General features: G+C 42.2%; 1 protein-coding gene across 5 annotated transcripts in view; it reads left to right on the top strand.

Moving 5' to 3' along the window:
• The first annotated feature begins 1,747 nt into the window (after positions 1 to 1,747).
• Positions 1,748 to 20,203, top strand: part of APBB2 (amyloid beta precursor protein binding family B member 2) — a 135,016-nt gene continuing 116,560 nt past the window's right edge. For all 5 annotated transcript variants that reach the window (XM_061379813.1, XM_061379819.1, XM_061379817.1 and 2 more), the window contains exon 1: positions 1,748 to 1,852. The gene's annotated coding sequence lies outside the window, so the exon portion shown is untranslated. The remainder of the gene's footprint in view (positions 1,853 to 20,203) is intronic.

Here is a 20,203-nt window from a genome sequence, read left to right as displayed (position 1 = left end):
CCTACCTTTGAGACCTGTGGTTTGAATTTCAGGCTTTCCTTTGATCTCAGAACTGGCAGCTGACCCCATCTTAGTTTGGATCAAAAAATTGTCTTGTTTCAGGCATAAAATGATTTTTGAGCTACTTGCCTATATATTTTTTTTAATTGAATTAACTACTGTTTGTGTTGTGGTTATGCTGGGCTTGGTTTTAAGCAAATTGGATTTCATATATAGGATGAAGAGGACTAATTATAGAAAGAACGTATCTGTTTATCTTGAGAGGAACCCCCTTAAAATGATTTGGAAGAAGCCAGGATGTATGCCCAGGCTGGAGAGAACTTTGGGGTGTCAACACTTAACTTGGAAGGTTTTGTTTGTGCAAAACCTGTGAATCTCAAGCAGAAAGAAATTGCTAGTTTCTTGGCTTGACTGGCATGAAGGTGTTAACACAATGTGTGTTTTCTTTCTCTTTTTTCCCCTCTATCTCAGACACTGGAATCTGGTTGTCTGGTACAAAAATACACAAATGTACCTGCTGATTAGTTTAATGAGCATTGCTCTGTTTTCTTCCTGCCCGTTTGAAAAGTGTTATTTCATTAGTGAAATGAAAACAAGTATATTATACCTATTATATCTTGATTTCTTCAAAAAGGTTTAGATTTTAAAATTATTTTTATCTGGCTTATAAAAAGGTCTATTTCAAGTTTCCAAATGACAAATACAATTTTTAACAAGAACATTTTTAGTTCTCTTAAATGATCTGTTCTGTCTCAGTACTTTCTAGGATTTATAGGTCTTGGATTTCTGTTAGAACAAGGACATGAAAAAAAAAACTCTCTTTAAAATGGAATGTAATTTGGCTTGATTGAGCCTGGCTTTTGCTTTAGCAAAGGAAAAATAATGTCTTTAAGCTCTACAGCAGATGAGATTTGTATCGTCAGTCTTGTATATCTATTTTCTCCAGATGGGAGAACAAATATAAAGCTGAGTAATACCTTGAATCCCAGAACATAATTTGACTGACAGATCTGCTGCCACTGTTGGAGTGGTGGGGAGATAACCTCGCTTCTGTCACTGTGTGACAATGATCACAATGTATTTTTTTTTGGTATCAAACCCCATAGTGTTAATGTGATTATTTACCAGGCGGTGGAAGGGTTGGGAAATGGCTGTAATACAGCATACAGACATTATAAAAATAATTGTATACTTGATGTCTACTGAACACAATCATAATTGAAACGGCTTTTCACTTTATTTTCTAAATCAGGTTATGAGGATACTGTTGAGTGAGGGCTTTTTGCTGTTTTTTTTTTGTTTCTAACTTAGAGGCCATCTCTGTTGTCTTGAGACAACAGTCACTGCTTGTGCATGGGTAAACTGCAGGTCTGTGATGCAGTGCAGAGAGAGAGAATATAAAGCACGCTTTGCAGTGTCTCTTGCATGCCCAAGCTGTTGTAGTCCAGCAGCAGCTTGTGACACTTGCCCTGTTTGCGAAGATCCACGCACTGCAGTATATAGATCCTCTGTTCCAGTTACCCTGCATGGGTGTTTTTGAATGCAGATGGTTTTTAAGGATTTAAACTGAAAGGTGACTGTTTGGGTCACTCAGTCACTTGTGCTTGTCTGGTTCCCAGGCTCCTGCTGCTGCAGAGGGCAGTTGTGTAGGTTTCTTCTGGTAACCTGTACCTTTGAGAGCTCAGTAGTGTTCATTAATCCCTCCTTGACTTGTCATAAACAAAAACTAATACCCAATTTGTTCTTGTTTTGCAGCTTGCCTGATTTCTTCAGTGACCTGTGGGGGTGCTGGTGCCCAGGACTCCAGGACTTGGTGCTCTGGTACTGGCTTTCCAACAACGAGCTGGGGAGAGTAAGTAACCTGCTCCATATGTGGGGATCCTCTGGGTTGGTGGGGCTCTTTCTGCATTTCTCTTGTTCCACATCTGACACACTGAAGTCTCAGATTTCTCCCAGCAGAGGGACCACATCTAAGGTACCTCTATTTCTGTGCAGTATTTACGCTGTTTATTGTGATGCTTCTTAACAAAGATGCTCTAGCTCTTCTAGTACTCCAGCCAGAGCAGTTCTTAGTTCATCCATTCGTGCAGTTTTTCTGCAACTTGCTCTGCCACCTCACATGAGAAAAGGCTGTACTCAACAGGGGTGTTTCATAGTAGTGCTGTTCCTCTGTGGTGTCAATAATACTCTCTGTTAATTCAGACACCTGTGTTGAATTTCAATGTTCTGTGCAGCAGAAGTGCAGTCTCCTGCAATGTATTCACATGGTTTTCTGTGGGCGTCAGAGTGGGAGGGAGGCCTACAGCAGTGGTTGCTTTGTGCCACCAGCTGAGACCACCTGTGTGTATGGATTATCTGGTGGCATACTCCCCAGCAGCTTCTGGTGCCACGGTTTTCCTTTCATTCTTATTTGACCTTACAGACATGTAAGGTCACACAGTAACTGGCAAGTAAGGTTCACAGTAACTGGCAAGCCACAGGGCTTCTCATCTTCAGAAATGTGATAGTGAGAGGTCTGGCATTTTCTGTCCATGAAGAAAGTACTGTTAACTCGGAGACTTGAACTAAGCATGTCTGTAGGCTTGCCTATGCTGTACAAACCGTAGTACTGGCAGAGCCCCATGGGGAAACTGCACTGTTAGCTAGATGCAGGAAGTTTTCCTATCAGGACTGCTGTTCTGCCTTCTTGAAATACAGCAGCACTCTTCTGGGTATTTGCTCATGTGATCCTTACAAGGGTATTATTTTGTACAGTCCTAATTGATGGAGGTGAGCTGGCAGAGCTTTCAGATGTATCCCAGCTGTATAGCCACTGGGCAAATAGAATCATAGAATCATAGAATAGTTAGGGTTGGAAAGGACCTTAAGATCATCAAGTTCCAACCCCCCTGCCATGGGCAGGGACACCTCGCTGTAAACCATATTACCCAAGGCCTCGTCCAACCAGGCCTTGAACACTGCCAGTGATGGAGCATTCACAACCTCCCTGAGCAACTTATTCCAGTGCCTCACCACCCTAACATCTTATACATGCTTTAAGTTCTTGCTTTATGTCAGGGGTGCACAGATGCAGACTCTTATCCTGTAAGATTCCTGTTCAGATGGTTAATTCAAATACAGAGAGGACATAAATTCTAGATTTCAGAAAGGATCTTTCATGCTGCATGTAACAACTTTCCCTAGAGAATTCCTTCTTTACAAAGGACTTCACATAGAATCATAGAACGGTTAGGGTTGGAAAGGACCTTAATATCATCAAGTTCCAACCCCTGACACCTCGCTCTAAACCATATTACCCAAGGCCTCATCCAACCTGGCCTTGAACACTGCCAGGGATGAAGCATTCACAACCTCCCTGGACAACCTATTCCAGTGCCTCACCACCCTAACAGTAAATAACTTCCTCCTTATATCCAGTCTAAACTTCCCCTGTTTAAGTTTTAACCCATTACCCCTTGTCCTGTCACTGCAGTCCCTAATGAAGAGTCCATCCCCAGCATCCCTATAGGCCCCTTTCAGATACTGGAAGGCTGCTATGAGGTCTCCACACAGCCTTCTCTTCTCCAGGCTGAGAATTTCTTGAAGAATTTCCGAAGTTTTATGGTTAGGTTCTGATCCCCATTCCATCCCAGCTCCCAGATAAAGCTACAGTGTGGTGAGATGAGATCTTTCTTATTAAAGCAGTCTTTGGGCAAAGAGAATGATGGGACTCCAGCCACAGCTAATGTCATGTTGGTATGCAGCTGTGAGACACACTGGTGTTTTAGCCAGTGCGGTTAAGATGGCTCTTCAACCCTGAACCCTTACATAAGCCTTTGTCTTGCTTGCTTTTGTCTTGGTCTTCAGCTTTTTGTGTATGTTAATCAAGCAGATCTGGTGGTCTGTAATACACAGGAGACTGGGCTTGTGATGCAACTTTTCTTTCCAAGTTCGTTTTTTTCAGTTTCTATACCTACTTGACAGAGCCTTAATTCTTACATAGGAACCAAGCAGTATTCTGCTAAAACAGAAGGATAGAGTTATGATGCAAATTATTAATTTGTTTCATATACTTAGTCATTCACATGTCTTTTCTTCTTTCTGATTTTTTTCCCCCTTTTCTTCCCTCTTGGTCCTCTCCCTTTCACTGGGAATAGCCTGTAAGTCCTCTTGCTGCTCTGAGTAATTTTGTGTATCAGTGAATGAGTCTTAGAATTTCCCTTACTCAAGATTCCAGTGTTTTCCTTGGGAAAAAATTATTGGATTGAAGTCCTTCACCTTAATAGGACCAGTCGCCCTAATTAATCTCATTCTGCTTTGCTGCCATATCTTCCTCCAAAGGCCTGTCCATCAGTGCATTCTTTGGGTGAATTGCGTGCTCTGTGGTGCTTGACTGGCTCTCAGGAAGCACTCTGCCAGGGCATGGTGCAGCCACTGCTGTGGTGTTAGGTAGGTGTCTTGCAGGCAGCTTTGTGAGACCATCCCTGCTAATCTTTAAGCAGCATTCTAATGGCTGGCCACTTTGATGCTTAGGTCATTGTTTAGTGCACTTGAAACTCCTCACCGCAGCTGCTCAGGGAGGATACAGCTTGCCAGGTCCTAGCTTTTTAAGTTGAAAGGAAAGGTTACTTATTTTGTGATAACTCTGGGTTTTGGAGGTAATGGAGTTGATGGGGGTTCAAGTACCTGTGCAGCTATCGCTGTTTTTCACAGTCTTTTAGCAAGCCTTGCAGGCAAGGCATGAGAGTCATGCTCCGAGTGGAGCTGGTGATCACCACATCATTTCATTCACAGATGCTGTAGCATAGACTAAATCTTTTCCAGATTTCACTTTTCAGATTAACACTTATGTTTAACATGTCTACAGAATGCATTTTAAGAGTGGAAGTCCATGCCAAGAGCAAACTCTGTGTGGACACAGCAATAGCTCAGGTTGCCCTTCAGGTCACATCAGCATCTTCTTCCATGCCCCAGTGAGGTATCTGCTTCTCTACTGCTTATAACAAGGAAGTTCAGTTTTCACAGCTGTTCTGGTATTTTTGCTAAGACAGTCATTTCTGTAGTGTGTGTTCTCTGTTAGGGGTTGAACCAGAATCAACAATTTGTTTCATAGCCTAGTAGAAAATTCATGGTTGCTGTCACCTCAGGATGTACTGGTATTGGTGACTGCTCGTTAGTTAATCAGTTTCTTAAGAGTAATTTAAAACTTTGGCTACAAAGGAGTAAGATTGGTTGAACCTGAACTTCAGGCCCAAAAGACACACATTCTGTGATACTTTGTAGAGAGCCTGTAGGAGTCTAATGAGTCCCATTCTGGTTTACTAATTCAGCCTGTTTTGGTGCTGAAGTCATGAGATATCTATAGTGCCTGTTGCTTGGCAAATACGGTTGCAGTATCTCCATGGTAGCTCTCCAGTAGTGTGTTGCAGGCCCTGATAGCAGAAGCTGTCAGAAAGTTCCTGCTGTGTTATCATCACTTAGGCCTGGAGAGAATAGCAGCTTGTTTGTGGAAGATGTTATTCACAAAATCAGGCTAATTCTCTGGTGCCTGATTTGGTTAATAATAGGTTGTGAAGGAAACCCTGGAGGAACTTCTTAAATTGCAGCAGGTGAATGGAATAACCAATGCTTCTGCTCTCAGTGTTGTTATCATTCATCAGCAGCTTTTGCTGCTGGTAACAGCAGCAGCAGATATAGTGCTGGGTAGTGTGGGATATGGTTCAGCCTGTTTTACTACCTTAATATATCCTACTTTCAAAAATAATTACATTTCTTGCTACATTGATAGCAATTGTCCTTGCAAACCAAGGATACAGCTCTTGCCTTGGGGGAGATTGTTGTGGAGAGGGAAGACCTGAAAAGAAATAATTGAATCTTGGCTGGTTGTTTATCTTGAGCTGATAGTTTCTTGTCCCCAGACTCATCTTATTTGTCAAAAATTGGGAAATTGTACCATGAGGTAGAAATTAACAGTATTTTAGAAAATGTCAAATACCATCCTTTTTAAATGGAGCACTGCGATATTTGCTATGGTTATTCCTGGCTCGGTCAGGATTAGGAAGCATCAATGACACATGACAGATGTTTAATTATTACAAGAATTAGGTCTTCCTAAGAATAAGTTCTTCCATCAAGAAAGGTGAAACTCCTCTGTGATAACTGCAGATAATGAACTGTACCTTAACTTGTGACTCAGTTTTTTTTTTTTGGGATGCTGAGAATCCTTTCCACTACATTGTTGCAGAAAAACATAACACGTGGCACATCAGCTCTAAGGAACAATTTATGCTCTGTTGCAGCGACAGTCAATACAATTTGGGTTGTGAATGAAGAGGAAAGGAGGTACCAGGAATATGCTTATGTTATTCATTATTAGCTTTGAGGAGAGAATCAAAGAGCTTCAGTAAAAGCCTGTCTCAGAATTACTCTTTTGTTATTTATGCACATGATTTTAGTGACTGACACTAACATAAAACTGTATTCAGACGAAGGGTAATATCAGTACGTCATTAAACATCATGGAAGGCTGACCAGATTTTTACCTCAGTATGCTGGATATGGGTTTCAAATACTCTTTCAGTTAAATAAAACTAAAAATGTTGTATTATATGATTTGGTTGTCTCTCGTAGCAGTTATTTTTGACAGAAGATGAGGCTAAAGAAGTACTTTGACAAGATGTGAATATAATTTTCAATGTAATTGCTATTTTGTTAACTTTTTCAGAAATATTTCAGTATGACACTGATATATTAGTCATGAGGTTATGTTACAAAGCCATAGAGGTATTTTGTACAAGCTTCCTTCTAGAAAAACATAATGCCTTCTGCCTGGCTTTTTATTTCCTTATTTCATTAACTGTTCTTAAAGTAATAATGTTTTTTCCCCGTGGTGCTGCAGAAATTACTCTTTCCAGCATTTCTTTATTAACTAAAATGCTGAGGGGTTTCACATGGCTGATGAACAACTGTTTAGTCAATAGGGGTGTTATATGAGAGTTCTCTGTATCACATGGCTCTGCTATAAAACCTGCCAAAACTGGAAACAAAGGTGTCGTGGTTTAAGCCCAGCCAGCAACCCAGAAACCACAGAGCCGTTTGCTCACTGCCCCCCCCCGCCCCCCGAATTCCTGCTCCCTCCCTGCTCCCGGAGGGATGGGGAGGAGGATCTAAAGAATGTAACTCCCATGGGTTGAGATAAGAACAGTCCGGTGAAGAAGGTATAACGCAAACCACTGCTGCTACCACCAATAGTAATAATGGTAAAGGAAGTAACAAGGAAAGAGAATACAACCACTCACCACCTGCCGACCGATACCCAGCCTGACCCAAGCAGTGATCGAGCCCTTCCGGGTAACTGCCTCCATTTTATATAGTGGGCATGACGTGGTGCGGTGTGGAATAACTCTTCGGTGAGTTTTGGTCAAGTGTCCTGTCTCTGCTTCCCCCTGGCTTCCCCTCCCCCCTGGCAGAGCATGAGACTCACAAAGTACTTGGTCAGAGTAAACATTACTGAGCAACAACTAAAAACATCGGTGTTATCAGCACTGTGCCCAGGCTGAAAGTCAAAAATACAGCACTGCACCAGCCACTAGGAAGGAGAAAAATGACTGCTACTGCTGAACACAGGAAAAAAAGAGAGGTTTCTTTTGTGTGCTCTGCTTGGATGCTTACGGCATTGTTGTCTGTGGAGTTGCTCTTGACTTTCAGTGTATTTTTCCTTCATATCCTTGTGGGTTAAAAAGCAAAACCCGTGGGCTGAATTGTTTTCTTGCCAGAAATGTAAATGAGTTGCTTGCTTCCTACAGCTAAGACTCTAGTCCTTCCTTCATTTCAGCAGCAAAAGAAATATACTGCTTATGTTTCTAGAGCTGTAACTGTTTGTCCAGTTTATGGCAAATTGAGGCATTCAGCTGTGCTTGGTAACTGCAACAAAAAAAGGGCTTTTCAAAGAAAAAAAAAAAGTAGTAATTAAAATCCTGAATCATACCTCAGAAATAGTTCGTCTGCTTTCAGTTATTCTTGGGCTTGATTGCTTCAGAGAAGCAAGAAGGCCAAGAAATTGTGCAGAAGGCAGAGTGAAAAATCTGTTCAGAAAGTTTCTTCCAAATCCTATTAGATGAAAGCATCTTATCCTTTGAAACTTGATAGTCCCAGTCTTAGGTGTTTGGTTTTTAGTGTTTTTGTTTTTTTCTTTGTGATTGATTGATTTATTTATTAAAGAACATTTTGTACTCTGGATATTCTTGTTATTCATTAATGATACAATTTTGTAACCCTGATGGATTTTTGTCCAGAAATGGTAGTTTACATTCTCATTAACTTCTCAGTGAATTCCACAGGAAAACTGTTGATTCTCTTTTTAATTAAAAAAAAACAAAAGTCACATTGAAGAACAGCAGCTCTTACTCATACATTTATCCCCAGCATATTAACACAATTCATAACTTTGATGATTTTGTTAGATGATTTTATACCCTTTTGGAAGGCCATTCTTGGACTGCCTTTCTTTGATGTTAGGTACGTTCTAATTTCCAGCCTAAATTTAGCAAAGACTACCTTACATGCGCTCATTTCTTGTGCCAACAGTATACTTAAAAGTTGCTTCTCTCAGCCTTCATTTTGCTGTAAGCCAGACTCTTACTATTCTTGTATAAGGCAGAAGCCTGTTACCTTGATTATCTTCCAATTTCCTGTGTTTTCCATTAATCCCTGGTGTGTGAGGGACCAGATGCTACTGGGCTGTTTCAGATGAGGTCTGGGAAAGATGCATCAGTATTTTCACAGCTCTGCAGGAAAGGCTGTAACCAGAGAAAGTATTTGCATGCATCACACTGGAAGCACAGAGCACGTCAGTGCCCTGCTGCTGTGCTGGTGCCCTTTCTTTTGTCACATCCAAATATTTGCATCACAGCCCAATACTGATAGCGGAATCACTGAATGATTCCGTGAATGAATGACCTTGCACTCTGTGTTACTTCATTACATTTCTATTATTCTCAACATCCAGCTTTCCTTTTGGTGATTCCATCTTTCTCCTTGTAGCAGAGCATCCTTCAGATTACATTAACGCCTTTTGTGACAAGGTCAGTAATGGTAATATTAATTGAAATTTAATTTCTCATCCAGTGTTTTCCATTCTGTCAGTTACTTTGTATTTTACTTTCCCTTACTGTGTCAAAAGGAACTGTCTCCTTGGACCTTTCTTAGTGTTCTCTCGGGTTAACTCCTCTGAGGTGAATATGTTGTGCTTCCCTCAGTGCATCAAAGCTCCTGTACAATAGCTTTGATAATTGTCTGTTCCCCAAGTCTTCTTGGTATTCCAGTCTCTGAAAAATACTTGGAGATGCTTGGGCTTGTCTGGGCTGCTGAAGTCTGTACTATGTTTGAGATTGCAATCAAGCATGGGGGAAGCCTGTGTAAGCGTCTTAACAGCCTTCCATTGCCACAGGTTAAACAACATTTTGTTAAAGCAGCAGTTTACTTCAGTGTTGTTCCTCTGCTGTGAATTGTGAATCATATTTAGCTGGGTGTCCAGAGGTCAGAAAGCAGTTACACACAGATATATATAGAATTATAGAATCATAGAATAGTTAGGGTTGGAAAGGACCTTAAGATCATCTAGTTCCAACACCCCTGCCATCGGCAGGGACACCTCACACTAAACCATGACACCAAAGGCTTTGTCCAACCTGGCCTTGAACACTGCCAGGGATGGAGCATTCACAACCTCCCTGGGCAACCCATTCCAGTGCCTCACCACCCTTACAGTAAAGAACTTCTTCCTTGTATCCAATCTAAACTTCCCCTGTGTAAGTTTGAACCCATTACCCCTTGAGCTATCACTATAGTCCTTAACAAAGAGTCCATCTCCAGCATCCCTATAGGTCCCTTTCAGATACTGGAAGGCTGCTATGAGGTCTCCACGCAGCCTTCTCTTCTCCAGGCTGAACAGCCCCAACTTTCTCAGCCTGTCTTCTTACGGAAGGTGCTCCAGTCCCCTGATCATCCTCGTGGCCCTTCTCGGGACTTGTTCCAACAGTTCCATGTCCTTTTTATGTTGAGGACACCAGAACTGCACACAATACTCCAAGTGAGGTCTCACGAGAGCAGAGTAGAGGGGCAGGATCACCTCCTTCAACATGCTGGTCACACTCCTTTTGATGCAGCCCAGGATACGGTTGGCTTTCTGGGCTGCAAGCGCACACTGAAGCGGGCTCATGTTCATTTTCTCATCGAGCAACACCCCCAAGTCCTTCTCCACAGGGCTGCTCTGAATCTCTTCTCTGCCCAACCTGTAGCTGTGCCTGGGATTGCTCTGACCCAGGTGCAGGACCTTGCACGTGGCATGGTTAAACTTCATGAGGTTGGCATCTGCCCACCTCACAAGTGTGTCGAGGTCCCTCTGGATGGCATTCCTTCCCTCCAGCGTATCAACCGAACCACACAGTTTGGTGTCATCGGCAAACTTGCTGAGGGCGCACTCAATCCCACTGTCCATGTCAGCGACAAAGATGTTGAACAAGACTGGTCCCAACACTGATCCCTGAGGGACACCACTCATTACTGTTTTCCAGCCGGACATTGAGCCATTGAACACAACTCTTTGTGTGTGGCCATCCAGCCAGTTCTTTATCCACCGAGTGGTCCATTCATCAAATTGATTTCTGTCCAATTTAGAGACAAGGATGTCATGTGGGACAGTGTCGGGCGCTTTACACAAATCCAGGTAGATGACGTCAACTGCTCTACCCGGTCCCTCACTTCCCTCGCCCCATAGAAGGGGTTCCGTAGTTCTGTGGTTCCATAGAAGGCCACCAAATTGGTCAGGCAGGATTTCCCCTGCGTGAAGCCATGCTGGCTGTCACCAAGAACCTTGTTGATTTTCATGTCCCTAGCATGCCTTCCAAGAGAATCTGCTTCAAGATTTTGCCAGGCACAGAGGTGAGACTGACTGGCCTGTAATTCCTTGGGTCATCTGTTTTCCTCTTCTTGAAACTGGGGCTTATATTTCCCTTTTTCTAGTTGGCGGGAACCTCACCTGACTGCCATGATTTTTCAAATATAATGGATATATATATATATAAAGCTTTATAGATTTATAAACATAATTTGTCTAATAAATACATATTCTGTTTTAGAAGAATCTCTACTTTGAAGTTTAAAAATACAACCCACACTACATTTGTTGTTGCATCTGCTACCACCAGGTCCCTGAGGAGCAGCAGCAGCAGATAATGCTGTGAATATTGCATTGCAGACTGGGAATATAATTTGCCTGTGCTAAATAAAAATAGGAAATTCTGATAACAGGATGGATGAGTAATAAGATATGAATAGAATTGTGGTTTTGTTTTGATATTTTGCTTTCAAGACAGAAAGAGTGAAGATTGCTTAGGACAGCGACAAGAAAAGTTATGGACGGTGTCTGCTGTTGGTGGAAAAACTGTTCCAGGAGGAACTGTTTAAAGAAATGCAGATTTTTTTTGTGTTTCTTTACAATTCTTTTCTTCTGTCCTCACTTTTTGGAAACCAGCTGAGCTGAGCTTTATTTTAGACTCAATTCGTCTTTGAGCGCTTTCTAGTAACCATGGGAATTAGAAACAGCTTTGGCTTGAAATCCTTCTCTTCTGGCAGTTGGTGAGTTCTGCTGTGCTCACTGCTGCCATGGAAAGGTAAAACACAGGGACTGCAGATTAGATCGTAGAATCAGAGAATAGTTAGGGTTGGAAAGGACCTTAAGATCATCTAGTTCCAGCACCCCTACCATCGGCAGGGACACCTCACACTAACCCCTCTCACCCAAGGCCTCGTCCAACCTGGCCTTGGACACTGCCAGGGATGGAGCATTCACAGCCTCCCTGGGCAACCCATTCCAGTGCCTCACCACCCTAACAGGAAATAATTTCCTCCTTATATCCAATCTAAACTTCCCCTGTTTAAGTTTGAACCCATTACCCCTTGTCCTATCACTACAGTCCCTAATGAAGAGTCCCTTCCCAGCATCCCCGTAGGCCCCCTTCAGATACTGGAAGGCTGCTATGAGGTCTCCACGCAGCCTTCTCTTCTCCAGGCTGCACAGCCCCAACTTTCTCAGCCGATCTTCATATGGGAGGTGCTCCAGTCCCCTGATCATCCTTATGGCCCTTCTCGGGACTTGTTCCAATAGATCCATGTCCTTTTTATGTTGAGGACACCAGAACTGCACACAATACTCCAAGTGAGGTCTCACGAGAGCAGAGTAGAGGGACAGGATCACCTCCTTCAACATGCTGGTCACACTCCTTTTGATGCAGCCCTGGATACGGTTGGCTTTCTGGGCTGCAAGCGCACACTGAAGCCGGCTCATGTTCATTTTCTCATCAACCAACACCCCAAGTCCTTCTCCGCAGGGGTGTTCTGAATCTCTTCTCTGCCCAACCTGTAGCTGTACCTGGGATTGCTCTGACCCAGGTGCAGGACCTTGCACTTGGCATGGTTAAACTTCATGAGGTTGGCATCAGCCCACCTCACAAGTGTGTCGAGGTCCCTCTGGATGGCATTCCTTCCCTCCATTGTATCAACCGAACCACACAGCTTGGTGTCATCAGCAAACTTGCTGAGAGTGCACTCAATCCCACTGTCCATGTCAGTGACGAAGATGTTAAACAAGACTGGTCCCAACACCGATCCCTGAGGGACACCACTCTTACTGGTCTCCAGCCAGACATTGAGCCATTGACCACAACTCTTTGTGTGCGGCCCTTCAGCCAGTTCTTTATCCACCGAGTGGTCCATCCATCAAATTAATGTCTCTCCAATTTAGAGACAAGGATTTCATGCAGGACAGTGTCAAACGCTTTACACAAATCCAGGTAGATGACATCAACTGTTCTAACCCTGTCCATCAGTTCCGTAGCCCCATCATAGAAGGCCACCAAATTGGTCAGGTAGGATTTCCCCTAAGTGAAGCCATGCTGGCTGTCACCAAGAACCTTGTTGTTTTTCATGTGCCTTAGCATGCCTTCCAGGAGAATCTGCTCCAAGATTTTGCCAGGCACAGAGATGAGACTGATTGGTCTTTAATTTCCTGGGTCATCAATTTTCCCCTTCTTGAAAATGGGGGTTATATTTCCCTTTTTCCAGTTGGTGGGAACTTCACCTGACTGCCATGATTTTTCAAATATGATGGCCAGCGGCTTAGCAACTTCATTCGCCAGCTCCTTCAGGACCCGTGGATGGATTTCATCAGGACCCATGGACTTGTGCATGTTCAGATTTTTAAGATGGTCTCAAACCAGTTCCTCTCCTACAGTGGGCCCAAGGTCTTCATTCTCACAGTCCCTGTGTCTGCCTTCCAAGACTTGGGTGGTGCGGTCAGAGCCTTTGCCAGTGAAGACCAAGGCAAAGAAGTCATTCAGGACCTCAGCCTTCTCCAAATCCTGTGTAGCCAGTTCTCCTGAGAGCTTCCTGAGGGGGCCTACGTTCTCCCTAGTCTGTTTTTTATTTGCTATGTACCTGTAGAATCCCTTCCTCTTATCCTTAACATCCCTAGCCAAGTTTAATTTTAACTGGGCCTTAGCTTTCTTAACCTGGTCCCTAGCTTCCCAGACAACATCCCTGTACTCTTCCCAGGCCGCCTGTCCTTGCTTGCACTTTCTATAAGTCTCTTTTTTCATTTGAATTTTCCTCAGCAGCTCCTTATCCATCCAAGGAGGTCTCCTGGCCCTCCTGCTGCACTTCCTTCTAGTTGGGATGCAACACTCCTGAGCTTGTAGCAGGTGATCCTTGAAGACCAACCAAGAGTCTTGAGCCCCCCTGCCCTCTAGGCCTATATCCCATGGAACCTTACTTAGCAAGTTCCTGAAGAGGCCAAAGTCTGCTCTCTTGAAGCCCAGGGCAGTGAGCTTCATCATTCAGATGCATTTGGGCAAGATGGGTAAACCGGGAATTTTTGTCTTCAATATTGAAATGAAGTAATTCTCTTAAATTACTTTTCATTAGTTAATGGAGGATACAAGCAAGATGAAGAAAGATGGTGGGTTTGGTTTTGGTTTTCTGTCTGAACAGTTTGGAGAGAGAAGCTGTAGCTTATCCCAGTAGTTATCTGGGAGCTGTCAAACACAGAATTCGTAATGTTTCTCTAGCGTTTTCAGTTCTGTTTTTTCACAGCTTCCAATATTTTCACCCTGTCTTGGATGTGCAAACATCAAGGAGCAGCAACATTGCATGTGCTCCTACAAGATACAAGGTGGGGTAAAGTGGAGAGTAGTGACTAAATGCTTGCTGTAACAGAACACCTAGCTGTGCTTGAAAAGCTCCCCACAGCAAACAAAAGCACAGTGGCATCTCTAACTTCAGGGCAAATAAGCACCTTTTGATTTAGAATTACTGCAGTTATCTGGCAGTCAGCTTTAAAAAATGCTTTTTACTGATCTTGGTAAATGAGATTCAGAATGCATCACTGCAAAGTTCAGTATTGCCTTCGTGGCTGAGGCTTTACAGGAAGATCTCCATTACCTGGCACTCATTGCTTTCATCCTGTAATGTCTTTGCACTCCAGCACAGCTCCTTGGCTTGCCATGTTTCCCTTCTGGCACACAGCCTGACCTCGCTGCAACTCCAGAGGCTCAAAGCACAACAGTAGGGGTCTCCTCAGCCTTCACTTTGAACAACTTTTTGTGTGTGTGTGTATGTTTGCAGCTTCTAGTTTAAGAAATCCCTCCCAAAGAGGAAGCAAATTTGAAATGGTTAGCTGATACCCGTTCAGATAGCTTCACCAAAATCAGTGGAGTTACCTTGATTTACAACAAACTGCCATTGTTATAGTGTTTTTCTTTGTGTTAAACTATATATGCACTGTATAGATCTACATAAAATGTCCTAATGCTTTCTTTTACTGATTGGTTGAACAAAGTCTGCATTAAGGTAACTTAATATAGAATAAATAAATATAAAAAGCAGGTGAGTTTTACTGAGTATGTATTGTCTGTGCAGGGGATTTGGGTCAGGGGACCATGGATGACTTGAGTTGAGCTTGTGCTACACGATCTGGCTGTGGAAGTACTGAAAAGCTAAATTTCATGGGGAAAGAAAGCATTTTTTAATGAGGCAGGGACTCTGTGTCAAAGCCTCAACCATGAATTAGGGACACTATAGGAATTTTGTCCAAGTGTCTAATAGTGGTGTTATTCCTCAGAGCGGAGTGGGAAATAGTAACATCCATCCCCACATAGTGTAAGGGAATCTCGACTAAGTAGGCAGGTGACACAGTACCTGGAAAAGACAACCAAGAATAAGAAAAACCTGTATGAAGGAAATGGAGAAAAGGGAAAGCATTCTCCATCCTCAGAAATGGAGAAAAGGGAAAGCATCCCAATAGGAGCTTGTTAGGGGAGAAGGCAGCCAAAAAGTATACGGGACAGAGAACCGCAAGTGAGAATGATTGCAAGAAACAAGAATTTGAGTACTGTGAATTTTCTGGAATGAGGAATGGGGGAACCAGCAGCCTTTCAGGGCAAGACAGGACTTTCCAGGTCTCTGAGTGTGTTCAATATCACTGCATCCCACACTGATGCAAGTGTGGTGAGCCCGTGGTTAGTGCAGCAGGACTTACCATGGGTGGAAGTGCAGGCAGGACATCCCTTGGCCGTGGGATTGTATTTGCATTTCTATTTCCCAGAAGACTTTTATCCCATACCAGCAAACGGGGATGACAGGGAGCCAGTCCTTTGATAAACAGGGAGGCTCCTTGTCTCTCAGTAGAGACAAGTGGTGGGAAAGGATGACCTGGATGTGAGTGCTCCCAGACAACACTGGAAACATGGATAGGTCTCTTTGGTAACAGCAGACTTTAAAAAGGAAAAAAAATAAAAACACATCCCTGAAATGACAATGCCTTTTTTAACAAAGTGGTACTTACTAGGTAAAAAGTAATGGATATGAATCATTGATGACCTCAAAAAAGGTCACACTTGCAATGATAGAAGATACTTGGCTAGTAGACAACATTATGCTTTCTCCAATAGGCAGTTTTGCTTGAGAGGTCTGCATCCGATAGCTGTTCCCAGCACAGAAAATGAATGTGCTGGCTCTGTATGTGCCTCTAGAAATCAGCAGCACAAATTCCTAATGGCCTTGCTGTGCATTCTGCTGGTTTAAATGGTGTTTTGCTCATGTTGTCCTACGTTGATGCTTGGAGTGGCTGCTTTGAATGCAGGGAAAGTGAGCAGCATTTGACTATGGAAAGCATATTTGCATTATGTGTGCAAATACATACAGGTGTGTGCAAAATCTGTGTATATACAAATACACTTTCTGGTCTCAAAATGGTAATCAGCCTCTTTCAGTGCCTGAACCTTTTGCTGTAGTGGCACTATTTTGTATAGAACCTGTGGCCCCTGTGTGTTTTTGAAACGACGCAAGGCATTCCTCTTAGTCATTCCGTAGCAAGGCTGTTTCCTGGTATTCAGAGCAAGACTTTGAAAGTGGGATTGTGGTGTTTGTCAGAATATCACGCAGAGAGTACTGGGATGTAATTTCTTGAGTTGTCCCCTGAGAAAGGTAATGCAGTATTGTTCTTTCTTTTCCCGCTCTCTGTGTCTGCTCCTTGCGAGTGGAATGATGTAGTCAGTCACGCTTGGATGACCTGTAGGTAATTTGCTATCATCTCCTTTTTTTCATATCCTTTTTTCTGAGGCATGTGAGGGTAAAGGCTGCTGGCAATCTATTGTGTGAGATTGTAGAAGGCAGTTTGAGTGTACTTACATTGTGTTTGAACACAGACTTATGTATATAAGCAAATATGCATATAAGCAAACTGCTTATAGAGAACTGGGGAAGGTCAAGGAGTTGGCTGGACATTTAATACCTTCATAAGCAGGAGCATGCATGAACAAATAGATGTGGGTTAAACCCAAAGAAGGTTTAATATCCATTAGAAGTATGGGGTTTGGACTATCATTATCTTCTGTTTGTCTTCAAACAAAAGACAGTGGAATTAGTTCAAGCCAACTTGATTCTGTGCACCTGCCGTATGGACATGACTCTTAGTTTGACCGTCTCATTTGAAAAAGAAAAAAAGGCAGCAGAATTTAGGGTTTTGGGTTTTTTTTTCCATAGTGTCAAAAGATGAACACAAGCAAAAGGAAACTCTTACATAGCATTTATAAAAATGGAATTGTAAAGGAGCGGCAAGAAAAGCAGCTGTGTGAGGAAAGTGGGTTAGGGAGCTGACAGCCTCAGCTTAAAGTCATGGCAGGCCTCTCTTCAAGATGATTTATGCCCTCATTATGTGTGATGGTGAGTAGCTATCACCACAGCTCCTAGAAAAGGCTTTGCATGAGGTGAGGTGGATAGTGCTTTCAGGTGTTCCCCTGGGTAGCAGGTATGCAGTGATAGTGCTCAGGTTTTGTTTCCATCATTGTATTTGTGTGCAGTGTGGGGCTTGTCATCTGAAACAACTCGGGAAAGATGGTGAAGAATTGTCAAGAAAGAAATCTTCAGGCTGAGCCAAATCAAAGCATTTCTTGAAGAGCAACCATAAAGATGTGCATTTGTGTATATGTGATTTATAATTTAACTATAAAGATGTAAAAATCACTGTAAAACATTTTTTAAATAATTTGGCAGTAGAATAATAATCAACAGTCCCAGAAAGCTGTTATAAAACACATGTATTACAAAACTAATGTGAGAATACAGATACTGAGAAGACCTCATCTGACATACTGCGTACATCCAGGCTTCACTCAGAATTATGTGCAGTTGCGGATGTCTGAGTCGTGTACATTCAAAACCAAAATCTGTACATACATTGTATTTGAATGTTTCAAAAGGCATATTTGATGCCTCCTTCCATTTTGTTACTCTTCCCATAGATGTATATGAAAAATAAAAGCTCATTTTCAAATGCTTTAGCTATGGCATTTCAATACTAATGAGGTCACTTACATTTCTATGGGAGTTCCTTGAGCTTGCTGAAACTCAGGAGTCTCTTTGAGAGTCATCTGGGTGAGTGGATGTGTTTTAAAGGCAGGTTGTGTTGGCTGTTCTGGTCATAGTTCAAAGATGGTTTTTGGTAATAAAGAGAAAAAAAAAGAAACAAACCCAAGCAGAATCATTGTCTTGATCTGGGTATGTCCCTGCTGGTACATACAACCCAGTATCAATATTGGTTCAGTTACAAGTCCACTTTGTGTGTGTGTGTGACACTTGCTTCGAAATTGACTTTTGATACTTGGCTTTAATGCAGGTTGTAAGTCTTTGCAGTTCCCCTTTTATACAGTAGCTGATGAAACATTTGCTGTAATGAGAATATATATTGTCCTTTCTGCTGAGATTTCTGGAGTTTTAGAATGTTGTATTCAAAATGGTCACACCTTTGGGTCCCACTGGGCCTCTCCAAAGAGTGGTTTATTCCTATGGTGGACACACTTCTTTATGAGAACTGGCTAGTTTAATTCAGCTGTTCAAGAGCATAATTGTGGGAATCGAGCTTTTCAATTTATAGCTTTTAGGTTTTTTTAATTATGGGATGGGGCAGAAGGCCTCCTCTAATGCTGTGGTGCTAGATAGGAAAGGAATAAGGTGTCTCAAATGGAGACGTTTCATATGATTTAGTGTTACTGCTTTAGAAAAGTGTGCACCTTCTAGGAAGTCAACAGTGCATTTATGAGAAATTAGTAATCTTGCAGCTTCAGTTGTACTGATCAAGTTCTTTCATTAGCCAGGGAAAGGAGTTCTCAATACTGTCATCTGCTTGCAAGTTTTGTTTCCTCTCAGTATTTTAACCTTGCACAGCTAAAGACTTTCTGTTGTATTCTGCTATGAATTATGAACTTGATGCGTATATATTTGAGGGGAATGTTTGTGAACTTGGGGTGAGGAGAGGCATTATTTTTTCTACTAATAAATATGTTGGGGTTGGTGGTGGTTTTTTGTTTTGTTTGCTTGGTTGGGGTTTAAATTCTATAGATGAGAAAAGCAGGAGCACCCATCTGCAACTTTTTTTCCTTGCACAACATTAATGTGTTGAATCAGTAGGCCACCACAGAAGTTTGAAAACGTCTGGCCTATGGCAAAGAGGCCAAAAGGAATTCAGGTTTTTTTGTTTGGGTGTTACACTGTCACCACTCACTTTTCACCGTAAAGTCAGAGTTCTCCTTTTTTTTGCAAGAGAGTACCATGTCATTGATTCATTGAACTTTGTCCATTCAGAAGAGCTGAAGAGGACATGCTTTGTGAGCACTGATTTGGGAAATGATGGCGATCTTTACCTGGTTTTTGCACTGTCAGATATGCAGCCTTGTAGGTGTATATTTCAGCAGTAATACACAGAGGCTGTAATAGTATTGCATTATGTGTTTTGAGTAATTTTAAGCACAGGCTGCCATGGTCCATTTGCTCTCACTAGCTACTGATACTAGATAACCATCATAAGCCAGTTCAGGAGTCTAATCTGGCTGAAAATACATCTGTATGTGGAGTTTTCAGCTGTGTGGCTCCCAGACCAGCTCACTGGAGAAGTGCATGGATGCCAATATATATAAAAAGTTCCTCTAATTCAGGAGTAAATTGATGTTCTGCTCCCTTGGGGAACTGACGTATCTGAAGATTTGTGGAAATCGTCCAGGTTTTAGTGCAGTTCTATTTCATATCTCTCCTAATATTTTTCTCTGTTTCTTGGATAGAATAAACTTGTGCTTGTAGCTGCGGCCAGAGACAGTAAAAATCCTTAATGAATTAGCAAAAGCACTCCTCAGAATTTGTTGCTGGTTTGGCCCTTTCAGCCAGGGAAAGAATGAAATAAGAGGAAATGTATTTTTATAACTGGTGTGCTTGACATGCAGCACATTGAAAGACATCTGGGCACGTGAAGACTATTCCCAAAAAGGTTAAAGCTGAAAATCAGCTGAAAGCTGTATTTTATCACAAAACACCTTACACTGAAGACAGGAACTTTTTTTTAGACTACAAGATTTTATGCTAGTTTTTTGACAGGTTCAGTTCCAGTTCAGTTAAGAGTTTGGATTTGTGATTTGTTATTGCAAACTGATGTGCCATGCTTTTCTTGTTTGCTTGGGGTTTTGATACTTCTGCTACAAGAAAACTGATACACTAGTAAATAGTCTGTATTCCTGTAAAGATGCTTTGATTTTAGGGACAGGTTCAAATCTATCCATGTTATGTAGCAGGGTTAAGTTTTGTTTCTGTAGCAAATTATTCATAAACTTCTTGCTATTGCTTG

This window comes from Neopsephotus bourkii, unplaced genomic scaffold (genome assembly GCF_033783945.1).
Source record: "Neopsephotus bourkii isolate Nb327-2 ecotype Australia unplaced genomic scaffold, CSIRO-AGI_Nbou_v1 NB_1780, whole genome shotgun sequence".
Classification (NCBI taxonomy): Eukaryota; Metazoa; Chordata; class Aves; order Psittaciformes; family Psittacidae; genus Neopsephotus; species Neopsephotus bourkii.
The sequence above is the reverse complement of the archived record's forward strand: the minus strand, read 5'-3'. Positions and strand labels throughout refer to the sequence as shown.